The sequence below is a fragment of the Schistocerca gregaria genome, chromosome 4, assembly GCF_023897955.1.
Source record: "Schistocerca gregaria isolate iqSchGreg1 chromosome 4, iqSchGreg1.2, whole genome shotgun sequence".
Classification (NCBI taxonomy): Eukaryota; Metazoa; Arthropoda; class Insecta; order Orthoptera; family Acrididae; genus Schistocerca; species Schistocerca gregaria.
This window is the reverse complement of record NC_064923.1, coordinates 328,024,973-328,038,440: the sequence shown is the minus strand read 5'-3', so window position 1 is coordinate 328,038,440 and position 13,468 is coordinate 328,024,973. Positions and strand designations below refer to the sequence as shown.

At 34.5% G+C, this 13,468-nt stretch overlaps 1 long non-coding RNA gene across 1 annotated transcript; it reads left to right on the top strand.

Annotated features, from left to right (window-relative positions):
- The first annotated feature begins 1,157 nt into the window (after positions 1–1,157).
- LOC126267541 (uncharacterized) lies at positions 1,158–11,839 on the top strand. The gene is made up of 3 exons (XR_007549017.1): positions 1,158–2,540; positions 9,816–9,904; positions 10,001–11,839. It is a non-coding gene; the product is annotated as an uncharacterized LOC126267541 (long non-coding RNA).
- The last annotated feature ends 1,629 nt before the right edge of the window (positions 11,840–13,468 follow it).

Below are 13,468 nucleotides of genomic sequence, written 5' to 3'. Positions count from 1 at the left end.
TGCTGCACCATGGTACAAGTGACTCCCAGATGATAAGTGGTTGTAATACCATTTCTACTGGTCCCCTTCTTACCGGCTGCACAAGTGCTCCACATTCACTGCATACGAGAAAGGAAAACACACAGTTTCCCTTTCCCCACTACATTTATCCTTATTCAATTTACTCACGAGCATCTTGTGTCATCGGCTTACCAATGGTGTGTTGGGATGTTTACAAATATCCCAAAACACTACATACCCCACCATTCAGACAAGAGATCTTGTGCTTAAGCCTCTAGTTACATACACATTTTTATTAACAATTCTATTATTATTATTCTACTCTTACATTTTTAAGCTGCCTTTACATAATCTCTCCAACATAACTTTTTATAATTGTTAATGATCACATGTGACTATGTTCACTTAATTACTACTTTGTTACTGTTTGGCAGGATTCATTCATTTTCTTCATACTTATAGTATTATTTCTCGTATCTTGTTCCTTTCTTTAATAGTAGGGCAATCTTTTCAAGATCAGCCTGAGTATCTGAGGAACATGCATAATATTACAAACACATTATTTGTCATTAATGTTATTCTTAACTTCCTTTTATTTATGATCCTCTTGGCTTCATAACCAATTAAGCATTTTTGTTTTCAATTTAAGACAATTTTACTGTCTATCTACTGGATACTTGTGAGACATTTATTCTGATACACACAGACACCATAATATTATTCCTCTTTTAATATGTAAGCAATGTTAACCTTCTATACATAGGTAGCTCATCTTTAATTATTATACTGATTATAAGTTTCCATTATATAGACATCTAGTTCTTCTCTTTTTAGAGAACTTAATTTCCTTAATATCTCACCTTCCAAGAGTATGGGCTTGTATTCCAAAGCTTTTGCGTGCAGTTATGTTGTGGTGTAAATTGTCTCCACCACTGCACTCAAATCCTTTCACATCTTTACTGTAAACCATTGGGAAAAACTTATTATTATTTACAACCAATTTTAAGAATAATCTATTGATTATCCTTTTAACAAAACTTATCCTCACTTCCACCAAAGACCACGTCTGTGTCTCAGTACAGTAAAATATTTCTATTTCATTCAGTGTAGTAGTGCCCCATACTACTATGGTACAGACCAATCCCTTTCTTGGTGCCCCTGTTCACTGTAAGATGGCGGAGATGTGTGTACAAGTGAGTAGTGTTCCTGTGAAAAACGAAAATAATATCGGTAAAAGTACAGTGTGTGTGAATTGTAAGGACGAAATTATTAAGTTAAATGAGTGTATTTCTAGCCTTCAGCAAATCGTCAGTGTATTGGGTAGTGGAGATGTCAGAACTTCGAAAAGAAATAAGTGAGTCATTAGTCAAACAAAAGGCCAGTTCTCTTCCGCAAAAAAAAATATCTAACGAGTTGACAAATATACCATATAAAAACAGAGGTGTGAATACGAAAGCATCACCAGCGAGTAAAAAAACCAAACAGTTGGTGGTTAAAAACAAATTTCAAGTTCTTTCCGTGAGTGAAGAGGCGGATTTAGGCCTAACATCGGTAAGGGAACATGAACTTTTGAACAAACTTCGTAATCAAAATGGTGATACAGGCTCTGAGTTCAGCATTAACGCAAACAATGAAGGTGCGAAATTGAGCATGCCATCTATTGTACATAATAATGGGACATCTATTGCACGTAGTAATGAGAAAGACACTATTAATCAAAACGTACAACAGACGAAAGTAATGTATTATTTTTAACGGACAGTTACGGCAGAAAAATGACGAGACTATTCAAAGAAAACACGAAATACGACGCAACAGGTTTTGTGAAGCCAGGAGCAACAGCAAAAAAACATTATTGGTATTGATTTACAAGACAAAATGTCGGGAAAAAATGACTATGTCGTGTGTATAGCGGGTGCAAATGATGTTGCGAAAAACGAAGCAAATAACTGTCTCACTGAAGTAAAGAAATTCCTGGAACGGAGTAAACAAAAAATACGATAGTTGCAACATTACCACACAGATATGATCTAATTTATCACTCGTATGTAAATAAAGAAATTCGTAAAACTAACATTAAAATAAAGCAGATGTGTTCTTTGGAAAATGTAGCGTCCTTGATATAGGCAAATTGGACAGATGCCAGCATACCAAACACAGAATGCATGTAAAGTATGAAGGAAAAAACTTTGTATGTAAAATGATAAATGAAATCATTGCGAACAGAGTGAGAGCGAACAGAAAAATTCCATGTGCCAGTATGGGACCAGTCTCAGCAAAAGAAAAAGAAGCATCCTCAAAAGCAGCAGAATCGTCAGTGGCGGAACCAATTGCTAAAACAACATATTCAGCGGTAACTATTGCCCGTCCTACACGCAACAGAAAACAAACTCTACGTGAGTAACACGAGAGATGAGGATTCAAAGTTGCTTCAAGTATCTCTCTCGTGTTTTCAATATGAGTTTTCCACGCCCCAAGCAATACTATCAACTAATGTACTGAAAAAAGCCACTCCTAGCAAACATCACGCAAATGCAGAGGTGAGAAAAAATCAAACTTTGTCTTTATTCCACCAAAATATATGTAGCCTCAAGAATAAAATAGACCAGTTGTTAATAAATTTAAAAGAGGAGTGTGAAAGTGAACCTGATATGCTGTGTTTCTCAGAACATCACATTATGAGTGGGATCCACATGATACAGATTGAGAACTTTAGTTTAGCTACTCATTACTGTAGATCTGTTATGGAAAAAGGTGGTGTTGCAATATTTATAAAAAATAATATAGTGTATAAACCCCTAGATTTAAGCAAATACTGTGATGCACAACATTTTGAGGTGTGTGGCATTGAGTTAACAGCAGACGCGCAACTGTTATTGTTCTGGCTGTTTACAGGGTACCTGCTGGAAATCTAAATGTATTTCTAAGACAAACTGAATCACTTCTGGCCCACCTAAGTAGGAAAACTAAATCTATCATTGTTATGGGTGACTTCAATGTGGACCTTTTAACAGAAAATAGAAACAAGACAGATTTTGAACATTTAATGTACTGCTACAATTTGGTACCATTGGTGGACACTACAACTAGAGTAACTGCCAGCTCTAGCACATTAATAGATAATGTATTTGTAGATAAAGATATTTGCAATAATTTAACCATGAAAAATATTATAAATGGGCTCTCTGATCATGAAGGGCAATTCCTCACTCTAAACCAAATGAATGTAGAAAGAAAAGAAAATTTCATTTGGAAAACATTTAGGATTATAAACAAACACACCACTGAAACCTTTAATGAGCAATTACAGCTTATGGACTGGTCTCCTGTATATGCTACAGTTGATGTTAATTCAAAATTTAATATATTTATCAATGAAGTTACAAGCCTTTTTGAAGAATCGTTTCCTAAAAAATCTGGAAACAAGCATTGGATTACTAAAGGGATCAAAATCTCCTGTAAAACAAGAAGAGAACTATATGCTGCAGAGTTCATATGATAACAGTAGGATTACACACTATAAAATCTACAATAAAGTTCTGAATAAGACAATTCAGGCAGCAAAGAACATGTGCTTGAAGGCAGAAATTGACAACTCGAGCAATAAAGTAAAAACTATCTGGAAATTTGTAAAGAAGGAAACGGGGAAAAATGCAGTTTGTAGTGAAAATATCCAAATCAAAAGTGAGGGTTATCTTGTTAGCGATCCATAAACAGTTGCAGACACATTCAACAACAATTTTTTGACAGTAACAGAAAAAATAGGTTTACAAGGGTCGATGAAGCAAGCCATCAATCTTTTGAAAGCTAGAGTACCTGGTTCAGTACAACACATGAAGGTAAAAACAGTCACTGTTCAAGAAATTGAAAGAGTTATTAAATCCCCGAAAAGCAAAAACTCTGCTGGAATTGACAACATTTCTAACAAATTATTAAAATACTGCTCCAGCCATGTAAGTAAAGTCCTTTGCCAAATTTTTGATGCGTCATTTAAGCAAGGAATAGTTCCTGAGAGGCTCAAGTATGCAGTTGTAAAACTGCTGTATAAGAAAGGGGATAAGACGGATACTGCTAACTATAGGTCGATATCACTACTGACAAGCTTTTCAAAGGTTTTAGAGAAACTAATGCATGCTAGAATAGTTAAGCATCTCAGTGAACACAATAGTTTCAGCAAAATTCAGTTTGGATTTCAGAACGGTTTGTCAACAGAAGATGCAATATTTGCATTTACTGGCAAACTCTTGGAATCTATCAACAAAAAACTGAAAGTGATTGGCATATTTTGTGACCTAACAAAAGCATTTGACTGTATAAATCACCAAATTCTTTTACAAAAAGCTGCACATCTCGGTATAAGTGGTGCAGCAGGGAAATGGCTCGACTCATATCTGTCAAACAGGAAACAAAAAGTTGAAGTAGATAGTCAAGATGGTGTCCCATATAATCCATTATCTTCAGAATGGGGTACCATCACATGTGGAGTGCCGCAGGGCTCAGTTCTGGGCCCCCTTCTTTTTATTATATTTATAAATGATCTTCCTCTCTCTACGGAACATTGTAGATTCACCATTTTCGCGGATGACACTTCACTACTTATTGATAATTCAGTAGATAAGCTTGAGGTAACAGCAAATAAGGTTTTAAATGAAACGGTGAACTGGTTCAACATTAATGGTCTTATTTTAAATTACTGTAAAACAAACTACATTCAGTTCCACGAAACATACAAAGATGAGGAAATATTTGTAAAGGTAGGTGAGCAGACAATAACCAGGGTAGATTCCTCAAAATACCTAGGCTTGCATATTGATAGCAAACTGAATTGGTCAAACCACATCGTGGATCTGTGCAAAAGACTAAGTTCAGCAACATACGCATTGCACATTGTTTCTTCTTATAGAAATATGAAAAACACGAAGTCAGCATATTATGGTTACTTTCATGCAACTATGGCATTTGGAATTATATTTTGGGGAAATCAGCCACTGGCTAAAAAAGTACTGTGTGTACAAAAAAGAGTCATAATGATCGTGTGTGGAGTCCATCCTAGAGCCACATGCAGGAATCTTTTTAAAAAGCTTGAAATACTTACATCCACTGCGCAATATATATTCTCGTTGATGTGCTTCATAAGAAAAGAATAATCCATCTTTAAGCTGAGTAGTGCATATCACAGTCACAATACTAGAAGGAAACATGATATCCACTATGAAATGCCAAATCTAAGTATGGTGTAGAAAGGAGTCCATTTCAGTGGCTGTAAGATTTTTAATGCCCTCCCTTCAAGAATTAAGTGTTTAGTAAATGATGATCTCTTGTTTAAAAAAACCTTAAGGCAGTTCCTATTGCAAGGATCATTTTATACATTAGAAGAGTTCCTGAACTACAGTGTTTAACATCTCTTGTATTGTAAATTGCAAATGTATGCCCAAATTTGTTTTTGTAATACCGAATATTTTGATTGTAAACATATATTTTGCAATATTTATTTCTCTGTAACACTTATTATTTTGTAATCTTTATCTCTCTCTAAAATGTATTTTTGTAGTGGGACCTAAGGAACTGTTTACTGTTTTTTGTTATATAATCTCTATCTATATCTAAAATGTATTTTTTGTAGTGGGACCTAAGTTACTGTTTACTGCTTTTGTTTTGTTTTATGTATTACCATAAATTCTGGCCAAAAGCTTGTCAAATTGACACGTTCCATATCCTGAGATAGTGTCACAATATGGATCACTGGAACAAGAGATAAATAAATAAATAAATAAAATAGGTCAGCCTTTCTTAGGTCCACCTATCTGCCTTTTATTTATCTTTCTTAATTAGAGAGTACACTCCACATTTCGGATATATTTACATTTTCCATTACTTTTCGTTCCACTTTCTCCCATATTACTTTGATGTTCCTTTTTGACTTCCATGTCTGTACTCTATTTCAGGTGTTAAGTCTTTTGCTTACTACCTCCTTCATATTTCAACTCATCTATTGACAACACTACATGTCTAAGTATTCTTAATTGCACTCTGATCTTTCTTTTGTTCTCTCTTTTCTTAAAATACAAGCTCCAGCTAGATTACCGATTCAAAACATTACTATTTCTGCTATCCTCTTCTATTAATCCATTTCCTGTACCTGTACCTTATCTTTCGATTTGTCATTTTATTATTATAGTCACATCAAATACAATTTAGTACTTGGTTGCTTGTCCTCTCTCCCCTCCTAATCTATGATGTGACTATTTTAAGTTTATTTATTGCACAGTTTGATTATATTTCTTTAGTTTGTCAGCATTATATAAACCTTTCTTCTGACCAGTGTGTGGGTCAATTAAATTGTATGTTTTCGGATGTAGACTACCCATGATCTTAAATAGTCCTGCATATTTTGGAAAAAATTTATGTGTTTCCTTTTTAAATCAGAATCATGATATACTTCTTTTACCAACACAACATTGTTTATTTCAAATGTTGGGTTTATTGTTGACGTATTTTATTTATTTAGTCCTTCAAATCCTACTTGTATAGAATATTTACAAGGATATTGGACATGATTAGGTCTTTACAAAGTAAAATACAGTTTGCATTGTAATCCTAAGGAATATATATTGAAGTAATTAAGCAAAGAATCATATACACTACAAATATTAGAGGCAACATACAAAGCAGAATATTCATAATGCATCTTTATTTTTGTTGTTTGGTTTCTAGTACTCTGTCAGACTGTAAAAGCAATGATCAATTAAATATGCCTTTAGTTCAGCCTTAAATTACTTTGTTTCGTTACTGATTTAATATAGTTAGGCAGATTATTGTAAATTTTCATCCCAGTATGTAGACTGCATTTTTGGCACAATGATGTTTTCACATGTTTCATATGAAGGTAAGATTTTTGCCTTGTATTGTACGCATGTATATCTTCATTTTTTAAATCTGGGTGTCTATTAATATATTGTTTGATGAAAACTGATGTTTCGTAGATAAAAATTCAAGGAGCAGAAAGAACTGACAGTTTTTTGAATATGGGCCTGTATGATTTCGTATTGTTTACCCCTTCAATAATTCTTAATATTCTATTTTGCATCCTGAAAAGTTTAATATTTGTTGTTGCATTGCTTCAGAAGATCATGCCATATTTAATTACAGAATGCACATAGGAGCAGTATACATTTAACAGGATGGCTTTGCTGCAACAAGTTTTTAAGATCCTTATCATGTAGCACCATTTGCTTACTTTTCATTGCAAATATTCAATGTGTACCTCCCATTTTGTGTTGTTCTTGAGCCAGAGTCCCAGAAAATTTGTGCTGTCAACAGTTTCAAGTACTCTGTCCCTTAGTTCTATTTGTATATTTGGGTGGTCTCTTCCTTTTAGATTACAGAAGCTCAGTGCTACTGTCTTTTCTTTGTTTATAATTAGCTTGTTATAGCTGAACCACTGTTCTACACTGTTATTGTTTGGATAGCAGAGTCTTTTAGTTTTTCTTCTGTTTTACCACTAGTAAGGACGCTTGTATCATTTGGAAATTGGAGGGTAGTTTGGCAATACTTGTTGTACATAAGATCAATGACATCGAGGAGAGACAGATTGGGTCCTAATACTGATCCTTGAGGGATGCCATACTTCACATTTTCACATCCTGAATAGTAGTAGCTGATTTTGATATGGTCAGTATATTGCACTTCAACCACTTGTTCTGCGACCAAATAGGTATGTCCTGAGCCACTCATTGGATATGCCTCTAATTCCTAATTGGTCAAGCTTCTACAGTAGGGCATTATGGTCAATGACATCAAAAGCTTTGGATAAATCAAGACATATGCCTGTCACAAAGTCACTTGCATCCATTTTAGTATAGATTTCATTAAGAAATTCAAATTTCAGTTGAATAGCCTTTCCTGAAACCATGTTGCGAGAGAGATAGAATTTTATTTTTATTTAGGAACTCAGACAATCTCTTATAAAAAAAATGATGCCAGTGAATTGTTGCACAAGTATGTCAAGGGTTCAGCTAAGGCAAGACAGCATTTTTTAATACTTGCATCTGGTATTCCATCAATTCCACATGAGTACCCTGTTTTCAAGGTTTTTATAAATGATAAAATTTCTTCAGTATTTGTGGGTGAAAGGAACAATGACGTACACACATGTCTCATGCATTTGGTTGATAGAGGTGATATTTTGTTGTATTCATCCAGTCCACTCACCAACTGTTCACTTAGGCTTGCAAAATATTTGTTGAAGGTCCCTGCAATTTTTGTTGGGCAAGAAATCATTTGTCCTTCATAACATAAGTTTGTATTTTTATGTTGTTTGGTTTCCTTTGTTCTTTGATTTTTATAACTTCCCATATAGCTTTACATTTGTTTTTTGAATTTTCAATGTATTTGTCATTTGCCATTGTTTTAGATTTCCTTACAATATTTTTGAGGATCGTCTTGTAATTCTTCAGGTACAAATGGGATTCATGAGACACGTTCTGTGTCTTTGCCATATCATGTAATCTTCTTTTCTCTGCATAACAGATTCTAACACCTGTTGTAATCCATTTGTTCTTCTTGAAGTTAAGTTGACATTTTTGTTTTTTAATGGAAATGCAGCTTCAAAGTATGACATGAAGATTTCCATGAATTTTTCAAACTTTTTGTTGTTATTTTCACAAGCATACACTTCATACCAGGTTTCTTCACTTAGTCTCTGTATGTTTGTTAGTGAATTTTCTTGTTTCTTTCACAAGTTCCTCTTTCTCATTTGTTTCACTTGGGCATAGTGATCACTGAAGCAAGTATTAAGATTTCTGGCACAGAAACTGTGATTTACATTTGTGTTTATTTATATCTGATCAATTGTTGAGCTAGTAGTTGCTGTAACTCTCATAGGAGAATCTGTTACAGTGTTACATGGCTTTATACTTAATTACAGACTTACTGTTTTATGAGTTGATTTGTTTTCACCACGTAACGCCCGATGTTTACGTCCTTCTTCGTTGCTGAGCAATGTATCACTTTTCATTCTGACACCGCAACTCTGCCTTTCCTATATCTTTATTACTTTTTATCTATACAAATGATGAACTATTGGTTTTGCAGTTGAACAACTTTTTAATAACTGTGGATGTATTACAGGTATCAGGTCCCACCTAATGTGTCACCCACCTATACGTTTTAAATGAACCTTTCAAGACTCGATCGATCTGCTTACAAAGAGAAAGTAGAATATCTCTTCCTTTGACGTTGTCCAACAATGACATAGGAAGCTCGACATCCTCACGGCCCAGGCTCTTCCATGGCTCGCGGTAGTTTGCAGCGTCTTGTTTATCCCCGTCAGCTGTGTCCACCTGTATGCTGATTGGCTGCTCCTGTACTCAATGGCTGCTTCCATAGAACCTGCTCGCTGATTGGCTGCTGTCATACATACTGTGGCCATGAAGCCTATGCGCTGATTGGCTGTTGAACCCCCTTCATTAAAACTTTACTGTAAACTGCTCTTGAGTTCACTGTTCAAAGTTCATGAGTCCTAGTTCATTGCACCCAATTACAATATTTCTCACCAGCAAGGGCACCATATGTGACGTTCACCTGCTTTATTTCTCTGTTGATTCTACTGCATTGCTACACTGGCTGAGAAATGGAGGGGAATTTAACACTGACTACTTTAAATGATGTAGCCAACAGGTGCACATTTGTGTTTCACAGTTCTTTACTTTCATTGTTCACAACCTGTCCCCCCCCCCCCTCCCCCCAGTAATACACAGTTATATGGCCAGTGCACTATTGTTTAACTTTCGATAAGTCTAATTAATATGTTGCAGGCAAACATCCACATACTTCTACAATAGGTTATTGTTGAACACCTATGATCAATAAAAGTCTAACCACACCGTTCTTGCCACATAATACGGTGAGTATTGAACAGACGCTGTCATTGTTTTAACACACGGCCTAATTGTGTTACACTTATTTAATGGATGCATTGTTGTTGATCTAACAAATACAGGAACTACAACTTGCAGCAGCCATGCAGACAACAAACCGAGATGACAACTACGGCAGCAGCAGTAGAGCAACAGGAGACAAGTGAATAAAAATAATGTAATTTAATTGCAAAAGCTGGTTTGTATTAAGTGATACATAATGAATGGCCTTAAAGAACAAGACAGAGTGATGGAGAACAATGGACAACAAGGGAGTGATATGCTTGAAAACAAAGCTGTAGAAGTTAAGTTTTTAAATGAACAGACATACTTAATGGGGACTGGTTCTGCAGACGATAGCAGTTATAAATCAGACATGAATGTAACTTTGAATGATGGAAATGAAAGCCCTATTGTAAAGAGCGTAATGGACAGAAACAGTACTGAAGTGGATGAGATCGTCAAGGTTAAGGGGGAGGAATCTAGTAACAAAAGTCAGCAAGGGCAACAGGTTATGGCAGATGGAAAATTGGAAGCAATGTTAAGACAAATTGTGAGTAGTATGTGTACGATAAAAGACATTAGTAGGGTGGAAAAGAAAACTGATAGCTTTAGAACTGACATGGTTAGCTTAAAGGTTGAACTGAAGAAAGAAATTAAAAAAGAGATTAAGGTAGTCAGCTCTAATCTTTCAAAATTAAATAACAAGACTAAGGCAGTAGTTAAAGATTATGATGAAATACTAAAGAAAGTAGAGCAGAATATGAATGAGAAATTAACATAAACAAGTAGTAAATGTGTGGAAGAGAGAAAGAAGCTTTGTCATGACAACAGTAGGAAGGTGGAGGTTTCTGAGAAACAATGTGCTGAAAATAGAGCTAAACTTGAGAACCAAATCGATCAGATTAAAAATGATTTAGAAACAGAGGTAGAAACCAAGTGTGCCATAGTGGTAGAGGAAACACTGGAAAAAGTAAATGAAAATGTAGATTAAAATTGGCTAAAATAGAGAAAAAGGTGGAAGAAGTACAAAATCAAAAGTGTAGAGAAAGTGACAGTGGGTCTGATAATCATTTTGGTAAGCAGGATGCTAGTTTTTCCAGTGAAAGGATTTACGAGGATTTGTTGTATGAAGAAGATTGCCTGATAAGTAAAAAGGAAGTGTGGCACACTGTAATAACAACAAGGGTACAAGGTATACATGTTAAGAGTTTACTGGGCAGTGGTACTGATTTGGATGGTATTTCACAGGCATTTTTTGAATCTATTAAGAACACAGAGGGTATAGAAATGTGTGTCTCTGGAACAAACATTATTGGTGCCACTGGTAAGCCATCAAAGAGTGTGAAACAAGAGGTACCATTAATGGTGGAATTGGCAGGACAGTTGTTGGAGTGCAATTTCTTGATAATTAAAAAGCTCAGCATTGATGTAATATTGTGCAAATAGCAAGTATGGGGGTTCAACATTCTGTGTTGGATTCATTATGTGGTGATAATGCTTACCCCAGCTATCTGTCTAATTTTACATGTTTCCTGAGGCAGTCAAACTCTTCTCCCATCCTATCTGTAGTTTATAAGTGAAATCAGAAACATTCAATCTTCAACTTTCATGTAATTTTGAACAGTAAGATACTTTAGTATAGGAGTATTTTAGAAAAGGTTCCTCCAGTGATATCTATTTATATTATGTTCTGTTAGTTATAAGTGATGGAATCATAAGAGTATGATTGATTGATTGATTTTTATTGCCCAAAAACAAAACATTTACAGGGATGTAAAGCTTGTATAAGCAATGTCAATAAATATACAAACAACAATGACAATAAATACACAAATAATTAATCTATGTTAGAAATTATGCTCACAGAAATCTTTCGTTGTATAAAAACAATTTTGAATTAATAAAGATCTTACAAATATTGTAAATTTTTTCAGCTCCAGACACTTAACTGACTCTGGTAGTTTATTAAATAGCTTTACAGATGTGTGTTTGAAGCTGTTTAGGAATTTTGGTATATGAGCAGTAGTCTTTTCTTACACCCTTATAGTGTTGTGCGTTATAACTATGTACATCAGAATTCAGATCAAAACTAGACAAGTTCTTTTTAATGTACAAGACACATTGAAATATTTATATACATGGCAAGGTCATAATACTAAGATTAATAAATAATTCTCTTCAGTGAGTTCTAGGTGGTACTTTACATATCAGTCTAACAGCTTTTTCCTGGGCTGTAAATAAGCATTTTGAGTAGCAATTATTTCCCCACAAGATTGTCCCATATGCGAAATGAGAGTGAATATGACTATAACAGACAGAAAGCAAAATTTTCTCATCTACTATTGCTTGTAATTTTCTGAGCATAAATATTCCTTTAGAAATTTTTGGTTTTAAATAATTCACATGTGCCTGCCAGCCTAAATTATTTTGCAAAACAGTGCCAAGAAACTTTACAGGAACTGTCTCTAAGGTGATCCTATTGTTATAAGAAATGTTTAATTCCTGTGTTTTATTTATGTTCATAGACAGGCTATTGGCATTGCACCAATCAGAAAGTATATCTACCTTGAGTGAGGTAGAGTTACTTATGTTATTGTTCATAGGCACTGTAACAATTAAACTGATGTCATCTGCATACAAGTAACTCTTTGCAGTATCATTTATTACATGCTAGGTGGGTCATTCATATATAATATGAACAAGAGAGGACCCAAGATTGACCCTTAAGGAACACCATGGTTAATGGGTAAGAAACAAGGATATTGGTTATTGAAGTAAACAGTTTGAGATCTATTTGATAAGTATGGAAGAAAGTAAATTGGTACCATGGCTACAGAATTTCTGTCAAAGAGGTAAGGTAAACATAAAATTAAAGATGTCAGAATATGTAGGGGATAATTAACATCTGAAGTAATCAGTTCGTGTAAAGTTAGTATAATTTAGTGCAACAGCAGAGGGAATATGTGGTAAGAACCATTATGAATACTAGATCTTAATATTAATTGTGGTATAAGAGAAGTGTTTTGTGTTCAGAGCTGGCAGTGTATGGAAATAACTATCTACCCATAGCAGTGTTCCATAGTACAATCTTGTCTAACATTAAGGAATTACAACTTTAAACATAATTGCCTGGAGTAATGTGCATGGAAAAGAGTAAGCAAGACTTGTATGTATATACCCTTCAGGCTAGGATCTTAACCAAATTTGATGGAATGCAGTGAAATAATAGTTTTTCTAAGTGGTAATTTTGTCAGATCAGTAACGAGATTTAAGTTTGCCTTAGCCTAAGAATCTGTTACTGTGGAGTGTTTTTCTGTAGAATCAGTTATGCATTACATAAGCAGAGCGGGTGTTTATTTATTAGATAATGAAACAATAATGAAATAATAAAATAATTAATAATGTTAGGATCTTAATGGTTAGGGAGCCTGTCTCTGCTGTTGGGATATTTTTTGAGAATGCACTCCACTAGTTAACGAGGTAAGAAAGGTAAGAAAATAATAGAGCTGACAGACATGATTCAGTAATGAAAAAGATGAGTCTATACA